General features: G+C 42.8%; 1 long non-coding RNA gene and 1 pseudogene across 1 annotated transcript; one reads left to right on the forward strand and one right to left on the reverse strand.

The window, feature by feature from the left end:
• Window positions 1-10,884: 10,884 nt before the first annotated feature.
• On the reverse strand, window positions 10,885-19,154 carry 1600010M07Rik (RIKEN cDNA 1600010M07 gene). The gene is made up of 3 exons (NR_037959.1): window positions 19,066-19,154; window positions 16,094-16,223; window positions 10,885-11,281 (listed from the first exon to the last, which is right to left on the reverse strand). It is a non-coding gene; the product is annotated as an RIKEN cDNA 1600010M07 gene (long non-coding RNA).
• Window positions 16,086-16,226, forward strand: Gm23100 (annotated as a pseudogene).
• Window positions 19,155-25,589: the final 6,435 nt, after the last annotated feature.

Here is a 25,589-nt window from a genome sequence, read left to right on the forward strand (position 1 = left end):
CCTGGCTGTCCTGCAACTCGCTCTGTAGACCAGGCTGTCAGGCTGACCTTGAACTCAGAAATTCCCCTGCCTCTGGCTCACAAATTCTGGGATTAAAGGCGTACGCCACCATAGCCTGGCGTCCTCTGATTTCAACATAACATTCAAGCACGCAGCAGTAAGTGTAGTGTTAATAAAATTAAAATTAAAAAGAAACAAAAAATCATTTTATAAAAAGTGAATACGTGACCGGGCATGGTGGTGCATACCTTTAATCCCAGCACTTGCTAGGCAGAGGCAGGTGAAATTCTGAGTTTGAGGCCAGCCTGGTCTACAGAGTGAGTTCTAGGACAGCCAGGGCTGTAGAGAAACCCTGTCTCGAAAAACCAAAAAAAAAAAAAAAAAAAGTGAACACCTGGGACTGGAGAAATGGCTCAGTGGTTAAGAGCTCTGACTGCTTTTCCAGAGGTCCTGAGTTCAATTCCCAGCAACCACATTGTGGCTTACAAATGAGATCTGATGCCCTCTTCCGGTGTGTCTCAACACAACTACAGTGTACTCATAAATAAATCTTTAAAAAAAATAAAACATAAAAAGTGAACATATGTGCTCGCTTTAGCAGCACATATACTAAAATTGGAATGATACAGAGAAGATTAGAAAAGATTAGAAAAAAATGAGCATATGTGTGATGTGATATCAAATAATGTTAGTATAGTAGTTTGTCAACACAAAGCAACTCTCACCCCTCAAGGGAATAAGAATTTATTCTAGTCACAGGGTAAACTGATAAGTCATTTTAAAGCATTAGTATGGTCAACCATGTTTCTAATCCTTTTCCATGTTGAATATCTACATCATTGTTAAGTGTTCCTAGCTAGCTAGCCAGCCATTTCACTGGACAAATGATGAGACACAGGGGTATGCCTATCACCATCCTTTACAGAGCTATAACCAGCCTCACCTTTGAGTCTGTGATCCTCTTGTCAGCTTCACACTGCAGCATTTGCTGTTGGAGATGGAACAGCATCTCACAAGGGTGGTTTAGGGTTTTGTGTACATACTGAAAGTATTGCCACACACCTGGAGCATGTAGGATCTCTATCTGGTGCGTTTGGCAGGAAACAAACTCTGTTTCTGTCAAGCTTCTGGGGCTGCTCATTAGTCTCAACTATGGTTTAATAGAAAGAGTGTGGCTTAGAAGGTCAGCAGATACACATGTTCCGAAGTATTAAGATCTTAGCACTCAAGAGACAGAGGAACTCTGAGTTTAGCCTAACCTGGTTCACGTGCAAGTTCTAGAACAGCCAATACTGCATAGCGAAATTCTGTTTCAAAAACAAAAAACCAAAGAAACAATGCAAACAAAGCCAGGGTCTAGAGTGTTGGCTTGGTGGTTAAGAGCATTTCCAGAGAATCTGGGTTTCATTCCCACCACCCACAACAGGAAGTGCACAACTGCCTGTAACTCCAACTCCAGGAGACCAGACACCTTCTTATGGCCTCCTTCTTAACCTCAGCACAGGTGGGGCACACACATTTAGGCACTCACGAATAAACATAATATAGATAAAATCTTTACTCATGAAAACTTTAGAGAAGGGGTTTACAATAGAGTGAGGGAAATCTCAACTATAAAATTTAGATAGTATCTGCAGATATTCTTAGCTTTTTTTTTTTTTAGATTTATTTATTATTATATGTAAGTACACGGTGGCTGACTTCAGACCCACCAGAAGAGGCCATCAGATCTCATTATGGGTGGCAGTGAGCCACCATGTAGTTGTTGGGATTTGAACTCTGGACCTTCAGAAGAGCAGTCAGTGTTCTTAACCTGCTGAGCCATCTCTCCAGCCGACAGAAACAATTTGTAATACAACACTGAATTTTTTTTTTTTTTAGAATGGTTAAGTAAATTCTGTAATACGCATTCACTGGAAGTACTTTGTTTTTACTGATGGAAATTGAACCTAGAGTCTTCTGTATAATACATATACCCACCATGGAGCTAAATTCCAGCTCCAACCAGGGCTGTTTATGTGTACACCCTTTACCTGCATATATTTAGGCTTTCCATTAATAACCACTCTTAAGGGGTGGCTCTTCATTTCCTTTGAAGTCATTAAAGCCATAAAGCCAGGCATGTAGCTCAAGTTTGTAATCTCACCACTTGGAAGGTAGAGGCAGAAGGATCAGGAATTCAAGATCATCCCCTTCTCCATGGTGAACTGTCAGTTAACCTGAGCTACATGAGACTGCCTCAAAATAAAGTAAAACAAGAAGAGCTAATTAAATGTGATACCCTACCCTGGTCATCATAGCTCAAGAGTTAGAGACCATTCTCAACTATATAGTGAGTTTGAGGCCAGCCAATGCTACATGAAGTCCTGGAGGAGAGTAGGCAAGTAGAGAGAGGGGTGGGGAAGCTTGAGAAAACCTGTGAAGTGCTGTTGTTGGAATCTTTGGCTCCAAGTCCAAACATTTGCCCTAATTAAGAGAAAAACATGCTGGCAGTGGTGGCACACACCTTTAATTCCAGGACTTGGAGGACAGAGGCAGGCAGATTTCTGAGTTTGAGGCCAGCCTGGTCTACAGAGTGAGTTCCAGGACAGCCAGGACTACACAGAGAAGCCCTATCTCAAGAAAAAAAAAAAGATAAAAAGAGAGAGAGAGACAGAAACACTAGTGAGATACTCAGTGGATAAAGGTCATTACTGCCAATCTGAGTTGGATCCCCAGGACCCACGAGGTTTAAGGAAATAACTAATTTACACTCATGATCCTTTGACCTTTACACTAATGCAGTTAGTTATGAGTGTACATGTATACAGCAAATACATAAAAGAAAAAGTGAGCTAGGAATTTGGTCGTGTGCTGGACTAAAGTGTGTGGCCCAAGGTGTAATTCCTAGTACTGCAAAACAACAACAAAAGAGGAGGAAAACTCGTTTAGTGATTGACCACTTGTCCAGTAAGCACAAGGCCAAATAGCAAAAAGTGAACTTAACTACAGGTATGGTAAAAAATAAAGGAAAACTAAAAAAGCAAATTCAATATTAGCCTGAACTACAAAAAAAAGAAAGAGAGAGAGAGAGAGAGAGAGAGAGAGAGAGAGAGAGAGAAAGAAAGAAAGAAAGAAAGAAAGAAAGAAAGAGAAGAAAGGGAGGAAGAAGTTGAAAGGAACACAATGATGATGAAGATGACAATGACCACAGAGAGCTTCTGGGCTGGGGAGATAGTTAGTCAATTAAGAAGGACAAGAGGGAGCCGGGCGTGGTGGCGCACGCCTTTAATCCCAGCACTCGGGAGGCAGAGGCAGGTGGATTTCTGAGTTCGAGGCCAGCCTGGTCTACAGAGTGAGTTCCAGGACAGCCAGGGCTATACAGAGAAACCCTGTCTCGAAGGAAAAAAAAAAAAAACAAACAAACAAACAAAGAAGGACAAGAGGGAGGTGGTGACACATGCCTTTAATCCCTGTACTTGGGAGACAGAAACAGGCAGATCTCTTTGAGTTTGAGGCCAACATGGTCTATAGAGTAAGTTCCAGGACATCCAGAACTATACAGAGAAACCTTGTTTCAGAAAAGAGAATGCCAGATGGTGGTGGCACATGCCTTTAATCCCAGCACTGGGGAGGCAGAGGCAGGCAGATTTCTGAGTTTGAGGCCAGCCTGGTCTACAGAGTGAGTTCCAGGACAGCCAGGGCTACACAAAGAAACCCTGTCTGGAAAACCAAAAGAAAAGAAGAAAACGAGAGGGGGGGGGGAGGAGGAGGAGGGAGAGGAAGAGGAGAAGGAAAAGGGAAGAGAAAGAAAGAAAAAAAGCAAGCACTAGAAACTTCATTAGGATCCAGCACTCTAATAAAAAAAAAAATAGGCATGATGGCTCACCTGTAATGTTAGCACTGGGGAGACAAAGGCAAGAGAATCTTTGATGCTTGTCTTGCCAAATCTGTGAACTTCTGATCCTGTGAGAGACACTGTCTCAAAAAATAAAGTACAGGGATAAAGTCCAGGGTAATGGAGAGCTGCCTTGGCAGATAAAAGCACATGCTGTCCTTTCATAGTAACTGGGTGTAGTCCTAACACCCAGTGGGAGCGCACAGCCATCTGAACCTCCAGTTTCAGGAGAGTCAGTGCCCTCTTCTAGTTTCTGTTCACACATGTGATACACATGTATAGGAAAACACACATGCAGGCATGCACAGAGCCAACTTCCCCCAAAAAAATAACAGCATGAACAAGAAGACATGAAACAACATCATTAGACTATATCAAGAAAGAAAAAAAGTGAAGGTGAAATGATGTCATTATTGACCAACAAAATTAAGCTCTTTGTCATCAGCAGACTTGGAATGTAGGAACTGCTGGAAGATGATAGCAGAAGGAAATGAAGCTCTCTGAGAAAATGGCAAAAAACCCAAAGTCATAAATGGGTGAATTAAAAGAGTTTTTCCCTCCTGATTTAGTTTCTCAAGGGATAAGAGGTATTTACAGATTACTGTTGGGAATATTAAATGATTAAATGATCCAAGAGCTCTGGAAAACTGGCAGTTTCTCATACAACTAAGCCAACAGCCAACTTTTGTCCCAGCAGTTCTAAAATGCTCACATTTGGCACCTGAAAATGCTTGTCCATCAAAAGACAGAGACATGGATGGTTAGAGCAGTTTTTTTGGTGAGGATGGAACTCAGAGCTTAATGTCTGCATGTTAGGCACACACTACAGAGCTACATCCCCAGCCCAACAATTCTTTATTTCTTCACCTTTCTTTCTCTTTCACCAGCATCCCTAAATAGACTTATTTTTCACCTAGGTGTTTTGATTTTGAAGTAGGGTCATATACAGCTTAGGCTGTCTTCAAAATTGCTATGTAGCTGAGGATGACTGAAAAGTTACTGACAGTCCCTTCTCTACATCCTGAGTGCTGAGATCACTGTTTCGTGCCAGTTTTGTGTGGTTCTAGGGATCAAATCTAGGAATTCAAGATGCTGGGCAAGCACTCTATCAACCGAGTTCCATCCACAGCCCCTCTTATTCCCTAATTTTGTCTTCTGACAATCTAAGTCATCGCATTCAACATTCTTTTCATTACATTGATCAGCTCTTGTTTGTTTTCTCATTTCCTGAGACAGGTAGCCCAAGCTGGCCTTGAACTTTTCATTCTCATGCCTCGGTCTCTGAAGTGCTAGAATTACTAAGCATGTGTCACCACACTCAGCCTCTTCATTTGGCTTTCAAGCTACTTTGAAGTGACCTCCCCAAGCATACCTTTATCACTAGGTATGCAAAGGGCATTATTATAGCAGGTCTGAGCCTGGTAGCCATAGAAAGATCTATTGTCAAGGAACTTGTGATTTTCTCGCAGCCACAGACGCATGAAAAGAGAGAGTAGTGCTGAACTACTTCTGTAAGTTAGGCCAGCCTTAGCTTTATAGCAAGGCCCAAAGCTAAACACACACACACACACACACACACACACACACACACACACACAAAGTTCTCATCTATTCAGGACCAACCTCTGCTGCACAGTGAGTTCAAGACCAGCCTTGATTATAAGAGACCATGTCTTATTTTGTTGTTTTGTTTTGTTTTGTTTTGTTTTGTTTTGTAATACTACAGTACATGCAAGATTTGTTGTGTTACTGATATTCAGCTTTACCTCCTTGGCCAAGGCAATTTAGCATAACAAGACTTTAGCTATGTGGGGGCGGGGGGAACTAGAACCCTAAACTTTGTGTTTCCCATGTACAGATGCCTTAGTCTAAAGTAGGAGTGGAAACAGTTTAGGAACAGAAAAAGAAGAGCAGTTTCTCAGGGAGCCAAAGAAAGGATGTTGTCCTAAAAATAGATAAGAATGTGGTGGCCCAAGCCAGACATTTAGAGAGAGTCAGTGCCTGCCCTGCCCTCTCTGCCCCCCTCCAATAAAGTTCTGTTCCACATCCAGAGTGCTGGCATTATAGGCATATTCCACCAAGCCTGACTTTAGAACTCATTTCTAAGTGCTAATATCCAGGCAGCACCAGACAAGGCTACCAGAAGTCAGTGGGATGCCTGGAAAGCAGCTGATGGGCTGGAATGAAGCTACACAGTGGAGGGGCACCTTCAAATATGGTCACAGCAGTGTAAGAGGGAGAATGACAGCTCCAATTGAGGGTAACCAGCCAAGCCAAATTCTTTGGCTTGACATCACTTGCATATGAAAAGAATACAGGCATTTCCAGCTGCTTTTTTATTTATGTGGGTAGGGAGGGTGCTGGACAAGAGTCCAAACTGTTTAGGCTTTGAGCCAAGTATGGTGACTCATGCTTGTAATTCCTGAAATTGAGAGGCTAAAGCAGCTCTTAGGAGATCAAGCCCTATACCTCGAATGGGCAGCACAGTAAAGCTGACCCTGGTGTGGAGGTATGGGTGAGCTGGCCTTGAGAGCAGGAGAGCTGACTATGCTCCTTGCTGGCTACACCACTGGGTGAGCTAGCTGAGGTAGTACTAGAGAGCTCACCCAGGTGGTGCAGGTGAACTGGCAAGCTGATCCACTCAGCCTCTCAGACCCAGTTCCAGGGCTTTGAGTTGGTCCACTCTAATATTTACCCTATCTATGATCTATCTTCTGGAGCACATGAAAGGGCTGGTCCTGCAGGTCTACAGCTGCAGGATCTCTAGGACACAAGGCAACAACAGGATGTCTGAGAGGAGTCCCCATAAGGATCCAGTATAGATAGTGTAACAGAAGCCGGAGGCCTTGAAACATACCAATAACTCCTTGCAATGAATATTTACAAGATGTGCAGAAAAAAGGATATACTGTGTGGACAAAAGGAATTCCAGGCCAGACAGGTCTACATAGAGAAGGCCTTGTCTTCTGCATCTCCACCAAAAGGGTCTCTAAAGAGACCAGTTTATCTGAACAGATCAGACTGTGATGTCGTGTTTTATCTATCTATCTATCTATCTATCTATCTATCTATCTATCTATCTATCTATCTATCTATCTTTGAGACATGATTTCATGTGTTCTATGCTGCTCTCAAACTGACAATGAAGCAGCTGAGGACAGTCTTGAATTTCTGATCCTCTTGCCTTCACCTTTTAAGTTCTTCCTGCCCTATGTTTACCTTTTAATTTTTTAGTAAGAAAAACTTTACTTTGTTTTCTTTTTCCATAGGACATGTTATCCATCCTCACTGTATTATAAAGCATATAGGTATTGTTTTGTCATGCCTCTGACTGGAGAGCAAAGCCCAGCAGAGAGTGATCACTATGCCTCTTCCATTGTTAGTCCTCAAAGGTCAGAACAGTGTATGGCATGAATGCCTGGCAAAACTTTTTGTTGAATTATACAAAAAGTAATTATTACCAAAAGATGTTGTAAAATGGATAAGGGGCCTAAGGAGATATTTCAAACAGCAAAGTCCTTTCTACACAAGCATGAGTTTGGATGCCCACCAGCCACGTAAAAACCTGGCCTAGTGGAATGCTTGGGAAAGCAGAGATAAACTGGCTTGAGGGCTAGCCAATGTAATTGAAATGGTAGATTTCAGATTCAGTAAGAGAACTTGTCTCAAAAAATCGGATGGAGGGCTGACAAGATGGCTCAGTGGTGAGGAACATACATATACTGTCCTTTCAGAGGACCTGAATACAATTCCCATCATGCTGTTAATAGCCCAACCTGTAATTCTAGCTTCAGGGGATCTGATATCTCTGGGTTCTAAGGACACCTGTACTCACTTGCTCTCTCTCTTTCTCTGTTACTCTGTCTCTGTCTCTCACACACACATTAAATAAATAAAATGGAGTATCACAAGTTATAAATGGAGTTTAATAAACTCTATTCGTTATTAATATGACCCACCCAACTCCCCGATAATCGAGGCAGAGTTCTATGTATTTTAAAATCAGCTCTAGCACAATTACTCAGGGTTTGCCCCTAATCTATATTTCTTTTTGTTTTGTTTTGTTTTATTTTTTGAGACAGGGTTTCTCTGTACACAGACAGTTCCCTGGCTGTCCTGGAACTCACTTTGTAGACCAGGCTGACCTGGAACTCAGAAATCCGCCTGCCTCTGCATCCGAGTGCTGGGATTAAAGGCGTGCGCCACCATGCCCGGCATCTGTATTTCTATTCACTAGACTATTTGCTAGCTGGGTTACCCAAGTACTTGCTGTTTGAAATCTTGCCTGGGTTACTTCTGTTCCAACAGTCCATCATGGGAGTGCATTTCACTTGGGCATGCATCCTGGTCCATCACATCTAAGGGACACCAGTTCTCTCCATCTTCTTCCTTGTTCCTCCTTTTCACCTCTCTCTTCTTCCTTCTTGTGGTCCCTACCTGCAACCCCCAGCCAGGTAACTCAAACCCTGCCGCCCTCTATTCTCCCTAGTAATTGGTTGCCCTCATTATGGCAGCTCCATCAGGTTTGCTTTCATTCTTACTCTGAACTAAACCTCTTTTTTGTTTGGTTTTTCAAGACAGGGTTTCTCTGTGTAGCCCTGGCTGTCCTGGAACTCACTCTGTAGACCAGGCTGGCCTTGAACTCAGAAATCCACTTGCCTCTGCCTCCTAAGGGCTGGGATTAAAGGCATATGCCACCACTGCCTGGCATGCTGTCACCACTTTTTTTTTTTAAAGATTTATTTATTATATGTAAGTACACTGTAGCTGTCCTCAGATACTCCAAAAGAGGGCATCAGATTTCATTACGGATGGTTGTGAGCCACCATGTGGTTGCTGGGATTTGAACTCGGGACCTTCAAAAGAGCAGTAGGTGCTCTTAACCACTGAGCCATCTCGCCAGCCCCGTGTCATCACCTTTATATAGCAAATAGTTTTAAAAATTGAGAAGTAGGTTTTGCACAACAAAAGCTCATATATGTGGGGATTCACCCTAAGATCTGGGGTACAGAATTTAGCATTTGAATACATAGCAGCACCAGACCAACCCCAACATTTCCCCCTTTCTAGGTTCAGCAGGCCTTCATAATTCCTGACTCACTTGTAGACCAGAGGAGCCTTAAACTCAGAGATTCACAGATCCTCTGCCTCCTGAGTGTTAGGATTCAAAGCACAGTTTTTTCTTCCAAGCTTATAGTGAAATGACCCATTAAGCTCTGTGTACAGTATCCAAGGACTTTGCCAGCCAAATGTTCCAAACTCTTCATGTTCCTTCCACAAAACGTCCAGAAAGCCTTTGAACCACAAGCTCTGTAACCACCCACTTCTCTGTATTGACTGTTGCAATTGATGTGACAGAATACCGGACAAAAAACAAATTAAGAGCCTGGCAGTGGTGGTGCACGCCTTTAATCCCAGCACTTGGGAGGCAGAGGCAGGCGGATTTCTGAGTTCAAGGCCAGCCTGGTCTACTGAGGGAGTGAGTTCCTGGACAGCCAAGGCTACACAGAGAAACCCTGTCTTGAAAAAAACAAAACAACAACAAAAAAAAAAAACCCAAAAAATCAAAACAAAACCCAATACAAAAACAAACAAACAAATTAAGAGAGTTCCAGAGTAAGGCACTGTGGGTAGCGTATGAAGCTGCCAGTCATATTGCTTTCAGTCAGGAAGCAGACAGTAATGACTTGCTGGTGCTTAGCTCACCTACTCTATTGTGTTCCAGGCCCCTGCTCAAGGAAAGGTACCATCCACAGTTAAGGTGGGTTTTCACTCCTCAGTTTACCTGGTGTGGACAATCCTTACAGGCATGTCTAGATGTGCTAGCATCTAGATTCTAGAGGCTGTCTAGTTGACAATATTAGCTATCAGAGACTGAGGAAGAAGTGAGGCTACAGCAGAGGAGTTCTGTCCTATCAAAGGCAGCATGCTCTTTGTCTACTTTCATTGTGTCATGAGTAGAAAACCCCAAACGTTCACTGTAGTGGTTTTACGCAGCTTACGATATAAAGGTCCTACAAGGATGCACACATACAAAACTGTATGCTAACAATTGTAATGGGGCAAATCCATGAGAAGTAGTTATGTATTGAAAGAAACACTCAAAGTACAATTAATCATTTGCCATATAGTGGTATTGTAAATAGCTTTCTCTTCTGTACATTTAAGTTGGACCAGTGAGATGGCTCAGCAGATAAAAGTGCTTGCTGTGCAAGCCTGACAACCTGAGGTCAGTCTCAGAATACACCTGAGGTGCAAAGAGAGACTGACGTGGTCCACAAGTGTGTCCTCTGACCCCCACACATGCACATGACTCATATAACTCATATCATACATACATACACAGTAATATAATGACAATGATAATAACAGGGATGGGGATGGCTCAGTTGGCAAAGGCTTCGGCTGCAATGCCTGATGACTTGAATACAATCCCTGGAACCTACAAGGTAGGAGAGAACTGACTCTCATAAATTGTTTCCTGACCCACATTAGGATCCCACAATGAACACTCAAACATACACTCTCTCCAATCCCCACCCTGACCCCAAATGTAACAGGAAGAAGAAAATTGGCCAGGCAATAATGGTGGTATACACCTTTGTTTTGTTTTTATGTTTGCTTTGTTTGGGGTTTTGCTTAGTTTTGTTTGTTTTTTGAGATAAGATTTTTCTTGGCTGTCCTGGAACTCGCTCTGTAGACCGGGCTGGCCTAGAAATCAGAGATCTGACTGCCTCTGCTTCCCAAATGCTGGGATTAACGGGATGCCCCATCCCCACTGGGATCTCTGAGTTTAAGATCAGCCTGGTCCACATAATGAGTTCTGGGACAGCCAAGGCTACACAGAGAAATGCTGTCTCAAAAAAAAAAAAAAACAAAAAACAAAAAACAAAAAAAAACAAAATTAAATAAAAAAATTTAAGCTTTGATTTTCAAACTGTAGCTGCCCATGGCCACACTAACTGGGTTCCTGAGTGGGAGGCCGGAGCTGTATGGAAGGAAACTGTGAGAGAAATAATGGAGGCCAAGAAATGTTTCTGTTCAAGGCCCCCGAGTTTATTAAGAGAGTGTGCTTATAAGGGGGAAGGCCCATCCCCTGCCAACCCATTCTTGGTACCTGGAGCCAGCCCTTAGGCGATCTACAGGGTGTGTCTTTGGACTGTCTCAGGGACCTTTCAGCTGGAAGCAGAGTCAAGGAGAAGAGCAAATAGAGCCATCAAGGTCAGAAGGCTCTACCCTAGGTAATCGCCTTCTTAGCGGCAGCAAGGTCAAAGTCTGGATCAGCCTGCTTGAAGGCTGAGGGAGGGAGGCTGCATCAAACAAATGTTTGATTTTCTTTTCTCAGCCCAAAGTATGTGATGGGCATCAGGTTTCAGAATTTGGAAGACTGCTTCTGTATAAATCCTGCAGAGAAAGAACAGAACAGAACGTCTCGTTATAACAGTGATTGCAACCCCTTTGGGGGTCGAATGACTTTTTCACAGGGGTCACATATCAAATATGATTCATAACAGTGGTAAAATTACAGTTATAAAGTAGCAACAAAATTAATTCTGTAGTCAGATGGTAGTTGTGCACACCTTTAATCCCAGCACTTGGGAGGCAGAGGATCTTTGAGTTTGAAGCTGGTCTACAGAATGCAATTCCAGGACATCCAGGGCCACACAGATAAACACTGTCTGGGGTGGGGGGTTGTGGTTGGGCTTCACTACAACATAAGGAATTGTTTTTAAAGTCCAAAGCATTAGGAAAGTTGAGAACAACTGCTTTATACCATGGTGTACTTAACCAGGCACAATGGCTCATGCCTATAATTCTAGCACTTGGTGGACTAAGGCAGGAGGATCACCAGGAGTTGGAGACCAAATAGGCTACAGGGTGAGACTTTGTCTCAAAAATGTAGATAAAATGAAAAAGAAGGAAGAGAAGGAGGAAGAGAGGAAGAGGTGGTGGTGATATGGGCCATTCCTATATTTGTTTATTTTGTTTTTTTTTTTTTTGTTTTTTTGTTTTGTTTTTCGAGACAGTGTTTCTCTGTATAGCCCCAGCTGTCCTGGAACTCACTTTGTAGACCAGGGTAGCCTCGAACTCAGAAATCTGCCTGCCTCTGCCTCCCAAGTGCTGGGATTAAAGGCATGAGCCACCATGCCCGGCCCTATATTTGTTTTTAGCACAGAGTTAGAGTATATTAAGACAGTTCAATACAGATTTTAAGCACTAGAGTTAAGAGAAAGAAAGTGTTCAGCAAGAAAGTAAGACATCAGAGGAGGTGAGTGTGGGCTTGTCAAAGGAGAGTCTACCTTTTATTTTCTGCATTGAAACAATGTCTCATTATGGAGCCAAAACTAGACTGGAGTTCTGACTCCCTCTGCCTCAACCTCCGAAGAGCTAGGATTACAGATAGGAACTCCTGAATCTTCCTTTTAAAAAAAAAAAAGTATATATATATGTATATGTGTATATATATATATATATGTATATATATGTATGTGTGTGTGTGTGTATATGAGTATTCTGTTTTCCTTTACATCTGCAAGACAGAAGAGGGCATTAGATCCCATCATAGATTGTTCTGAGCCACCATGTGGGTGCTGGGAATTGAACTCAGGACCTCTAGAAGAACAATCAGTGCTCTTAACCATTAAGCCATCTCTCTAGCCCTCAGAATCTTTGTTTTGTTTTGTTTTCCAAGTGAGGGTTTCTCTGTATAGCCCTGGCTGTCCTGGAACTCACTTTGTAGACCAGGCTGGCCTCAAACTCAGAAATTCGCCTGCCTCTGCCTCCCCAGTGCTGGGATTAAAGGCGTGCGCCACCACACCCATCAGAATTTAAAAAAAAAAAAAAGATTTTTTTGTTTGATTGTTTATTTATTGTGTGTGTGTGTGTGTACACTGCAGCTGTCTTCAGACACTCCAGAAGAGGGCATCAGATTTTTGTTACAGATGGTTGTGAGCCTCCATGTGGTTGCTGGGATTTGAACTCAGGACCTTTGGAAGAGCAGTTGGTGATCTTAACTGCTGAGCCATCTCACCAGCCCCATGAATCTTTGTTTTTTAACACCTCCCAAACATTCTTTTTTTTTTTTCCAAAATGGGACTAGGGTTTATTAAAAGACATTTTTAACAGACTAGAGAACAGGGGTTAATGGACATTCCCGATAGAGTCTCACACAGCTTAGGCGGTTTGCCTACGTGTAGAGCCCTATTTAGCCCTAGTATTAGAGAGGTGAACGTTGCTGTTCATTTGATTTCTCCTTTTCCTTTATCTGTTCTCTAGAAACTTAGCCCATGAACTGATGACATCCGTAATCAGAGTGGGTCTTTCCCCATCAGTTAAGCCTTTCTAGAAAAATCCGCGCAGGCTTGTCCAGGGATGCATATCCTCTGTGACTCCAAACCTTGTGGAGTTGAGAGTGAAGATGAGTCACCATACTTCACATATTCCAGCCAAAGCACTTACTGAAAGGGAAAGTATCAGCTCAGGACTCCCAAGTTCTCATCACAAAAGAGATGTATTCCCTGCAGAGGGACAGAAAACAGGGAAGAAGAGACGAGAGATGGAGGATGAGGGAACAAGGGAAAGAGAGGAGAGGTATTTGCCCCAGAGGATAAAGTACTGCCTCTGGATAGAGAGAAGACAGGCATGGCACACAGGGAAATGGTAGTTTATAAAGGTAAAAGGGGAAACCCTGTGTTAGGGTAAAGTGTTTAATTTTAATTGTCCTGAGCTATGCTCACCATGTTCAAGCTGGCTAGTCACTTTACCACCTACATTTTGGATTTGTCTGGCCTGTTGTGGAATCAGCTTCTGGCCCCCGCCATGCCCTTACATGGGAGCATCCAACACCACATGTGGCTCAGTCTTGGTCTTGTCATTGCACAGAATCCTGTCCAGAGATAGCAGGAGGAGGAACTTGTAGCACTCTAGTCCCCAAACACTCAAGCAGGCAGTTCACAATTGCCTGTAACTCCAGATCCAAGGGACAAGATTGTTGTCATTATTGTTTACCAAGGGTATTGGTGGTCTGAGCACAGGTCTCAGTTCTATTAGATAACCAACGTTCAGCTTCACCAAGTACATAGACATCAACCTAGTACCTTGTATCTAATCCCAATATTCTTCTCTGTCTCCTAGTCGTCTACAAGTAAGACCTGGATACTTTTTCATTTCCATTCTTTATAATTTATTGAATGCTTCTGGATTCTATACTATTCTGCTACCCACTGTCCAAAATTATCTAAAAGCTGGAAGAGTGTCACAGAGGATGTAGCATTGAGAAGCAGCTAGCTATCACTCTGACAGACATTTCAGATCTGTCTGATAGACCTTACAATTCCTTTTCCCTCTCCTGCTCATATTCCATCAGAGCAGCTATCACACAGCACCATAATTATGTAACCTTGTACCCCCCTACACACACACACACACACACACATACACACTAGAGTTCCCAGAGAGCAGCAGTCTATCTACCATGATGGCAAGGGTGGGTTTGGGCGTAAGTAAAGCATACTGTAATAAAGCAGGAAAAATAGCTTTCTATTAAAAACAAAGGAATGTTCAATTTTTCCCATGCAGAGAAATAGCTTGAAAACACAAGCCACAAAACAGTAGCCACAAAAAAAAAAAAAAAAAGAATGTGGCTACTGTGCATAGGTTGGGTAAAACCACTTTCAGATGACCCTGTAGTGAGATGTTTAGGACTGAGGCAAGGAAGGTTGTTATGGCCACAAGAGTAAGAAGTAAGTCTAAAAGTCCCTTGAATGTCAGGAGAGATGGTTCAGCCAGGAAAGGAAATGGTGGTTGTTGGGAACAAACAAAAGAAACTTACTTTAAGTACTACCAGTTCCTTTTTAGATTCTAGTTTACAGAGAAATTTCAAGATCCCAGGCCCAAGGGGAACTGAGGACTTCCCTATAGCTGAATAGGTTCTGTTGTAAACAGTGGTCTGAGGCACATCATCTCAAGGACAACTTCTCCACCTTGCCCAAAGGGTTGAACAAGTTCAGTGTAGCATACCTGCCCCTTTGTTCCCTTATCACTAAATGCTCAGGCCCTAAATTCTAGGAGAATGAATTAAGGACCTTGAAGCTGGGTGTCCTAGATACAGCCCAGTCTCCAATAGATACTCTTGTTTAACCCATAATGTCAAAATACATTTGAGCCGGGCATGGTGGCGCACGCCTTTAATCCCAGCACTTGGGAGGCAGAGGCAGGTGTAGGCAGAGTCAGAAAGAGTTCAAGGCCAGCCTGGTCTACACAGTGAGTTCCAGGACAACCAGGGCTACACAGAAACCCTATCTTGAGGAAAAAAAAAAAAAGAGAGAGACCAACAAAACAAAAATATATAGATGGATAGGTAGATGAATCCTGGAAAGAGACTGACAAAACTGTGTTAACATTGGCCATCTATGTCAGCCTAAGTCCCAAGCAGGAAGATGGACTTGGTAAGGAGTTCCAGAGGGTTCCCTAATTCTTGATTGTCTTAGTGTGGCCACTCATGGAATGAATCTCTTTCTGCTTCTCAATAGTAATTTACTCTTTTAACTGGTTATTAAGGACAGGTGGCTTAGCCTAGCTAAGGCAGCTAAAGCATAAAACTCCTACTACACAGGGTAAAACAAGGGTCTGTTCTCCTGAGACCCTCGGTTTTTAAACACTACATGGTAAAGAGCTTTGCCATGCTCCAATCCCATTCCAGTAAGAAGAAAAGCACGTGGGGCGGGAGGGTGTAGGAGGCTGCCTGGTGCCAGCAGCAGCCACACTAGGATGCTCAGATGCTCCGGAAGCGGCTGAGTCAGGGGCCAAGCACGGTGGTGACTCTGGCATCCGCACCTCCCTGCCGGCCTGGACTACTCAGGATGACGCGGCTGGCTGACCGGAAGGGCTGAGTCAGCGCCGCGAAGCGCCTGGAGACCCGTCTGCGCTGGACCTCCGTTGACCCTCTGCTTCATCTCAGGAGCTGAGGCCGGAATCTAAAGTCACGAGGTAGTCCAAACTACAAACACTGTACACTGGTTCAGTGAAAGCTGCCCTGGTAAAGGACACGCATAACAGTTGGGCTACTGGGACAGGTGCAGAACCGTTGAAATCCTAGCCCCTGGAAAGTGGAAGGTGATGATCAGGAGTTTGAGGTCAGCCTGAGTTAGGAGAGACTGTCAAAATCTGCAAACTTCCAATACTAGTTAGACGAAGATCAAAGACATTTATACTTACCTGGAAGGGGAAATACCATGATTATGCAGGTGATTTCTCCAGAGCGAGGTTCATCCATTGCACTCTGTGTGTATTGACCCCAAATTCGAGGAAACTCGACTGCATAATTTGTGGATGGAGGAACTACTCCCTGAATAAAAAACAAAAACAAAACAATAAAAAACCAAAGAAACATGCCTAGGGTCAAAGAGTGTTTCACCTAAATCTATTCCAAAATTCAATGACCAATATCAAAGCACATATACAACCACAATTTATTTGTTTGTTTAATTTTAAAATTTACTGTAATCTCAGCATCTGGAAGGCCCGGGCAAGAGACTTGCCACAAGGTTGAAGCTACTCGTTCTGGGCTATAGAGTGAGACACTGTCTCAAAAATCAAAACCAAGCTGGGTGGTGTTGGCATTGGCATGCGCCTTTAATCCCAACACTGGGGAGGCAGAGGTGGGCAGATTTCTAAGTTCGAGGCCAGCCTGGTTTACAGATTGAGTTCCAGAACAGCCAGAGCTACACAGAGAAACCCTGACTCAAAAATACTCCCCCACCCCCCAAGTCAAAACCAAAATCACAAGAATCAGGATGTATAGTCTCACCATCACTCAGAAGGCAAGAAACAAGAGAATCAGAGCCAGTGTGAGTTACATTACTGAGATACTAACCAAATAATAATAATAATAATAATATATTAAAAATTATAAAAGGGCAATTTTAAGAAGTGCAAGAAAGAATAGAAGCGAACTCCAAGATGAAATTCAAATAGTATTAAATATGAAAACCCTCCCCTTCCTCTTTTTCTTTCTTCTTTTTTCTTTTTTTCTTTAAATGTGAGAGAGAGAGAGAGAGAGAGAGAGTGTGTGTGTGTGTGTGTGTGTGTGTGTGTGTGTGTGTGTGTGTGAGTCTCTGGCTATGAGGGAACTGACTGTATAGATCAGGCTATCCAGAAACTTAGGGTGGCTCTTTTTTTCAAGTGCTGGTATCAAAGGAATGAACCTCACACCAAGTTAGCTATGTGTCTTTGAAGAGATGTCTTCACTGTCTCAGTTTTTCCATTTGAAAAAAAAATGGGGAAAAAAAATCACACTACATAAGTTCTTGTGAAAGCTAAATGAGATCATATTTGTGAGTACTTAGAATGATGTAGTTAGTGCTTTAGAATGCTTTACTTATAAACAAATATTACTGTCTTTTTGCTATTGAAGAGAATATGGCTGTGCAGTGAGTAGTTTTTGTTGTTGTTGGTTTTAGTTTTTTGGTTTTTTTTGTTTTTTGTTTTTTGCTTGTCAGCTTGGTTCTTGTCTTGGTTTTGTTTTGTTTGATGAGGCAAGATCTCGTACTTAAGTGGCCCAGGCTGGCATTGAATTTGCTACCTGGGAATCACCTTGAACTATTTTTTTTTCACCTTGAACTCTTTAAAATACACTTATTTTATCTTATGTTTGTATGCCTAAGTGTGAGTATGTGAGCCACATATGTACAGGAACCCTTGGAAGTCAGAAAAAGGTACAGAGCCCTTGGAACTAGAATTACAGTTGGTTGTTAGACAGTATTTGTGTGCTAGAAACCTAACTCTGGTTTGTTTGTTTGTTTGTTTTTTAGAGAAAAACTATTCTTGGTCACTGAGCCCAACCTTGAACTCCAGATCCTTCTAGCTCTCCTTCCCAAGTGCAGGCAGGGATCACAGACACTGATCCATTGCACCCAGCTTACAGGGAAGAATGGTGGTTGAGTCTGGCATGACTGCCTTAAATGAAATGATAGAAATGTTTCTTTTCAAATTCTTCCTCTCTGTGGATTAAAGGTGTGTGCCTCCACCATGCCGGGCTACTAGAGTCTTTGAAAAAATTTGTATTTAGAAACTTGTACCTGTCCTGGGCAGTGAGACTACACATGGAAGGAAATGACCATTGAGAAATCCTCCCTCAGATAGGAATATAACTCCAGGGTAGAACTCCTAACATTCTGGATGGAAATGACCCTGGAGAAATCCGCAGATAGGAATATAACTCCAGGGAAGAACTCCTAACATTCCAGATGGAAATGACCCTGGAGAAATCCTCAGATAGGAATATAGCTCCAGGGTAGAGCCCTACCTAGCATTCCTAGGGAAATGGCCAAGAAGAAATCATTCCTTAGATAAGAATATAGCTCCAAGGTAGAGCCCTCCCCGAGCATTCCGGAGGGAAATGACCCTCCAGAAATCATTCTTCAGATAGGAATATAGCTCCTGGGTAGAAGAGCTCCAGGTTTTCCTGAGGCCCAAAATTCAGTTCAGGCATGCACCACCATGCATAGTTTTCTGTGATTCTGTTGAGTCCAAGGCTTTGTACTTACTAGGCCAACACTCACCCAGCAAAGCTATGTCTTAGTTCCACAGACATAGAACACTACAGAACTCTGTTACCTTTGACTCATCTAGTTGACCTAATCAAGCCTATTCATTGTCTGTCCCAGAGGGCTATTTGATAGGAATGATAATAAGTAACTAGAAGAATCAAATTTTCTCTTTCAAAGATTGAATTTGAGCCCCAGATAATAAGTGCTTAATAACTGAGTCAGAAGCTGGAAGGTGCACAGAGGAAAGGCTGTGACTGGAGATAAGACATAGCAGAAACCAGAGGCAAATGGGAGCCTTTGGTGTTCAGAAGCATAGAAGGAGATTAAGCAGGTCCATTAGATATAGACAGGGACCAGAAAAACATCCAGACAACAAACCTGATTTTCTAGGTTGCCTGGGATCTAGTATAGTCTCAGGACCCAGACTGAATTTAATACCCTTCAAAGCCTTAATCTAGAGGACTGACACTCCTTTTCTTTTCCCTCATAGCCTTGGAATAAAACAGTCATCTTAAGTAGTGTGATCTTTGTAACCAAAGATTCTAGCTATTGTATTCTCCAAACCAGGCCTCCCATTTCTGTACATTTATCCGTTCACCATCTCCTCCTCTTGGACTGTCTTGCCCAGGAAATACTCACAGAGCGGTCATGTTTCAGAGTCTAGAGCTAGCTCAGATGCCTCCTCCTCCACTCTGCCACCCCTGATACTTTAGCTACAAGCAATGACTTCCTTGTTCCTCAGAGGCCCTCCACCTCCATCTGTTCCTCTTCTCCTCCCCCCACCACCCCACCCCTGTCATTGCCTTGCTTCTTCTTTTCTGTTTCTTGTTTTTGAGACAGGGACTCATCCCAATTCATAATCCTCCGCTGCTGCAACCTCTTGGGTCCAAACATTAAAGACATGCACCATTATACCCATCAGGAGTACTGTCTGTCTCTCTATTTTTCCCCCTCAGATTGGGTTTCCAGGTTTCCAGCCTGGCCTCCAACTCCTCTAACTGACCTTAGCTACCATGACCTTGAACTCCTGATCTTTCTGCCTCTACCTCCCAAGTGTTTGAATTACAGGCATGGATCACCATGCTTAGTTTTCTGGGGAAGCAAGCTGTGCTGTCACTCTCTAAGGCAAAGCTCTACATTCTGCACACCTTGGAAACCTGACGGGGGTGGAGGGTGGGGATAAGGAAATGAAAAACAGACACACAGACACATGCACAGACAAGCTAGGATCAGGAGGCACCAACTACATAACAACTCAGAACCTCAGCGTGTTTATACTTTAAAAATTGTTGTTGTTGTTGTTATTCAGACAAAGTCTTACTGCACTACATAGACCAAGCCAGCTTTGAACTCATAGCAATACACTTTCTCTGTATCCCAAGTGCTGAAATTAAAGACATGTACCACAACCTTCGGCTAAGAAATTTATTTTTCAACAATAATTTGCCATACATAAAATTTTATACTTTGTCAAAGATAAAAGCAATGTTGTATAGTAGCAATGTGGGTTTGCTTGCTTATTTATACATGAGAATTAATTTTAGCCAGGCAGTGGTGGTGCACGCCTTTTATCCCAGCACTCAGGAGGCAGAGGCAGCCAGATTTCCCTGAATTTGAGGCCAACCTGATCCATAGCATGAGTTTCAGGACAGCCAGGGCCACACAGAGAAACCCGTCTCAAACACACAGACTAAACAAGCAAACAAAACCATTATGTTTCTACAAGAGTATACAGTTTTCTATGTGTAGTCAAAACACCACAGTCCATACTATCCAATGTTAGCTGAGGTGTTTCAGGCAGCATTCACCCATGCTGTGTGGGGTGATGACTCTTTTGTACAAAGTGTACACACTGTGTGGACAGAACCAAGTCTGTAGTGAGAACTACTAAGTGACAACAAGGGCTAGAACAGCTGTCAAAATCTCAGAGTCATTGCAGGGTTGATTTGGAACTGGTATTTGTTTGTTGTACATTCAGAAACCTTTTACTGCCAAATATTTTGAGATCTCCACACTGTATTATAACATTTATATGGGGTCAGTCATGTAGTTCAAAAGGCTGTGAATTTGCCGGGTGGTGGTGGCACACGCCTTAAATCCCAGCACTTGGGAGGCAGAGACAGGCGGATTTCTGAGTTCAAGGCCTGCCTGGTCTACAGAGTGAGTTCCAGGACAGCCAAGGCTACACAGAGAAACCCTGTCTCAAAAAACAAACAAACAAACAAACAAACAAACAAAGGCTGTGAATTTAATTACTTTCTCTTTCGTGAAGTCTTTAAAAAAAAAAAAACAGAAAGAAGTAGAAAGTCAGACTTGGAATTGGGAGGGCTGCAGGTCAATACCACATCAGCCCCAAGTTTATTTTTCTTAGTCCTTTTATACTTCACAGTGCAATGGGAAACAAAGCCACATGGTAACAGAAACAATTTGCTGAAATATACATAGGACATCTCTTCCCATCCAAATGTCTCCATGTTCCCTCCAGAAAGGTCAATAGAATCTTCAGCTTCTCACCTCTTGCCCCAAGTGTACCTCCTCTTATCATTCCATGCCTCAGCAGGCCAGGAAATCTGACCACAGGCCCTGACTTGCCTTCACTCTGCCTGGCAGGCAGACTTTTCTCTCTCTTTTTTCTTCTCTGCTTCAGAGAAGCAGCAAATGGTTCCCAACACATATATGTATGAAAGACTATTTCTCCCTTGAGTAACTCTTTAAGAAACTCCTCTCCTGTACAACCGGAACCCAGCAGACCTGTGCACATTATCTTAGGACACCAGTGACAAAGCAACTAGAGCATCTGGGTGTGGCAGGCAGGCACTCTGCCAGTGAATTATATCCCAGTGTCATCTCACTCTCTGGTCTGCATACACACTAGAGGACTTGGGTGGTTAACACTCTTGCTCCAGGTCCAATTAGCCTGATGTTTAGCCTGTTAGACAGAATTTCTCTGTGTAGTCCTGGTTGTCCTGGAACTCACTCTGTAGACCAGGCTGTCCTCGAACTCAGAAATCTGCCTGCCTCTGCCTACTGAGTGCTGGAATCAAAGGCGTGCGCCACCACTGCCCCGGCTCTAGCTTTGAGCTAATAATGTCTGTTCTTCAGCTTCCTGAGTGCTGGGGTTGTAGCTCATGATACCACACAGTTGCCAGGATGCCTTTGAGTCTTACTTTCTACATAGTCGCACAACTGCTGGAAGCTGTGTTCACGCGCTACCTGTGTTCAGGCTTCAAAACATTCACTGAAGCATAGTGTCAAAAAAGGCTTTAGATGTGCTGTGCCAAGAAGTGGGATCTGAGCCATAGATGAATCATTCCAGGTTAATAAATCCCCATGCCTGCCGCTTTGTTTCCCCACTCACTTGACCTCACACCCTAGACCTGTACTCCTTCAGAGTCTGCGAGGACACATCAGCCGGGCACACCAGGCTCTTGTCTTGCAATTCATTTTCTCTGTTCACTGACCTCCAACATGTTCTCTGGCATGTGTGTATCCCTGTACACAAATAATAAATCAAGGTAGATGTAAAAGAAAAATTGAAGGGAAGGAAGGAAAAAGGAAGAAAAAAATGATTTGTACAAGGGGACAAAGTTGTCATTATTTGATTATGATATAATAACCCATCTAGAAATCATCAGTAGACAACTTTGGGACAAGTAAGATATAGCAACAAGTCTATTAATACTTCTAATGTAGTGGCACATGCTTTTAATTCCAGTACTTGTAACTCAGAGGCAGATGGATGTCTATGAATTTGAAGCCAGCCTGGTCTATGTAGAGTGTTCCTCACAGGTAAGACCCGGTCTCAAAAATAAATAAATAAATAAATAAATAAATAAATAAATAAATAAGACAATGTTAGGAGATTCAAAAAGTCACATACTTTAATTGCAGTACTCAAGTCCAACCTGGTCTTCATTGGCCATCCAGGACTAGTGAAAGCCTGTGTGTGTGTGTGTGTTTGTGTGTGTGTGTTGGGGGCAGTGCGCAGTTAAAAACAAGTCCCCCCCCCACCAATAAAAACCCAAGCCCTATACTGGAAAAAAAATTGATATTCAAAATACACAAAGAACTTTTAAAATTTGCAAGTATAAGCAAAAAGAACTAAAAGGGGGCCAAGTAGTATGATAGTACATGCCTGTAACTCCAGCTCTCAGAAGATAGAAGAGGACAGATTTTTAAGACAAGCCTCTGATACATTTGAAGCTAGCTTGGAGTCTTATTCAGTGTTCTAATGCTATGAAGAAATACCATTACCAACGGCATTTTTTTCAAGATTTTTTTTTATTATTATAAATAAGTACACTGTAGTTGTCTTCAGACGCACCAGAATAGGGCTTCAGATCTCATTACTGGTGGTTATGAGTCACCATGTGGTTGCTGGGATTTGAACTCAGGACCTTCAGAAGAGCAGTCAGTGCTCTTACCTGCTGAGCCATCTCACCAGCCCGCCACCAACATTCTTATAAGGGAAAACATTTAATTGAGGCTTGCTTACAGGTTCAGAGAGTTAGTGCATTATCATCATGGTGGGGAGAAAGGGGTATAGCATGGTTCGGGAGAAGTTCTACATGAAGCTGAGAGTTCTACATCCAGATCTGCAGGCAGCAGGAAGAAAGATTGAGCCTGACTTGAGCTTTTGAAACTTCAAAGCCCTCTCCCAGTGACACACACTTCCTCCAACAAGGCTATACCTCCTAATCTTTCTTTCAAATAGTGCCATTGCTTGGTGACTAAGCATTCAAATATATGAGCATATGGGGGGGGGCATTCTTCTTCAAACCACCACACCTGGGTTACCTGAGATCCTGCCTAAAAAAATGGGGGTAGTGGGTTCTAAACAGATAACCAGGAAGACTTTGGCTTGAATGTTTAGCTCCCTCCAAATTAATGTGATTATTTCAATTTTATTGCACTTTATTTTGTGTGTGTGCCTGTACATTCAGAAGTCAGAGGACAGTTTGCAATAGTTGGCTTTCTCTTTCCACCATGCAGAGCCTGGAGACAGATGGATGTCTCCTGGAGGTCATCAGTATGGCAACAAGCACCTCTACTAGCTAAGCCATCTCACCAGTGACCCAAGTGATAATATTAGGGTTGACTTGGAAGGAATTGATGGGCTTGCAGATAAACTAGATGAAAGGGCTTTGTAGCACAGTGGAAAGATATGCACACAGGGGTTACTACAGGGCAGTATTTCAGAAGGTAAAGTTTATGGGTATTTGTGGTGTGTGTGTGTGTGTGTGAGTTTGTGTGTGTATGTGTGTATTCTCTTGTCTTGTGCATGTACTTATATGTGCCTGTGTGTGAGGGCCTGAAGTTGATATTCAGAGTCTTCCTTAAGTTTTTTCCACTTTTATTTATCAGTGGAGAGTCTCTCACTGAATCTGAACCTCTGCATTTCCAGCTTCTCTAGTTACCCTGCCTGCTCAGGGTTCCAGGGGGCTGTCACACCAGTCTTGCTTGTATGTGAGTTCTGGGGATCTAAACTCTGTTCTTCATGCTTGCTTAGTAAGTGTTTTACCTACTGAGCCATTTCTCCATCCCTCAAGGGTTTTTCATATATCTTTTAGGTAGCCCTTCAAGTCCTTTTTAGGTCTAGTTGTAGTGACTAATCTGTGCAGTCTGCCAACCACCTACTGCCCTTCAGGTGCAACTTGGCAGCACCCCATTTCACACTTGTATTTATCTCTGCCATCTGGCTCCAAGACATCTGTGTTATGCATCTCTGGATTTCTGTGGCCACCTGTTGGGAAACTTAGCAGGTCATAGTTCAGAAGTGTTTAGTCAGGTTTAACCCTAACCAGGCGACCTTTTATCAATTTACCAGGAGTAGACAAATAAATGTTTCTTAATTTTTTTCCCTAAATAGAAAGTCTTGAGATGCATTCCCAACAATTCCTAAGGAAGCCTAACAATATCTCATATGTAATTATTCAAACAATGGCTGAGCACCAAGCCTGCTTTGAGTTGTCTTCTCTGGCATCCTTTGGATCCCTCCCAGATTGTCCTTCACTTTTGTCTCCCATCCCTCTCTTGAGTCAGGTTGTCACTTATGTAGAACAGGCTGGCCTGGAACTTACAAGAGATCCAGTTGCCTCTGCCTCCTGAATGCTTGGGTTAAAGGTGTGCCACCATGCCTGGCTATTACTTTTGTTTTCTGAGTCTTTGTTTCAGTTTCTATTGAAGGAATCTCAAATAGAAAATGTCATTACATAAATTGGTATTGGAATCACACTGAGAAACAAGTTCTGACAATACCTTTTCTATGGTAAGGAAGCCTCCATACCTGTTCATAACTAGGCTGGTAAACACTTCAGGCCTGGAGAAGGCTGGATAGATGGCTCAAGAATTAACAGCACTGTTGGCTCTTGCAGTTCAATTCCCAGCACCCACATGGTGACTCACACTGTCTGTAACTCTAGTTTCAAGGGCTCTCATGCCCTTTTCTCAAATGTGAAGGTTGCTGTGCACACACATGATGCACATACAATCATGTAGGCAAACACTTCCTAAGAAACTCACCTTTAGGAAGGGTATCACAATGTCCAGCCAAAATACAGTTTTAACAAAATGGTAATAACTGATGCATGCCTGTTCTCCCAGCCCTTAAAAGGGAGAGGCACAAAGGTGGTAAATGCAAGACACTATTTTCAAGCCGGGCCTGGTGGCACAGGCCTTTAATCCCAGCACTTGGGAGGCAGAGGCAGGCAGATTTCTGAGTTTGAGGCCAGCCTGGTCTACAGAGTGAGTTCCAGGACAGTCAGGGCTATACAGAGAAACCCTGCCTCGAAAAAACATATATGTGTGTGTGTGTGTGTGTGTGTGTGTGTGTGTATAAAAGAAAGAAAGAAAATATGTGTGCTGGAGAGATGGCTCAGCCGTTAAGAGCACTGACTGCTCTTCCAGAGGTCCTAAGTTCAATTCTCACCAACCACATGGTGGCTCACAACTACCTGTAATGGGATTTGAAGCCCTCTTCTGTTGTGTCTGAAGACAGCTACAGTGTACTCACATACATAAATAAGCAAGTCTTTAAAAAAAACCTTAAAAAAAGAATTATAATGAATTAGTGATTAACTCTGGATTGCTGTCACATTAATAAAAGAAATAAAAGTATTTCCCCTTAGAATTATTTAACCAAGAGTGAGCTCTATTTGAACCCT

Source organism: Mus musculus, chromosome 7, assembly GCF_000001635.26.
Source record: "Mus musculus strain C57BL/6J chromosome 7, GRCm38.p6 C57BL/6J".
Classification (NCBI taxonomy): Eukaryota; Metazoa; Chordata; class Mammalia; order Rodentia; family Muridae; genus Mus; species Mus musculus.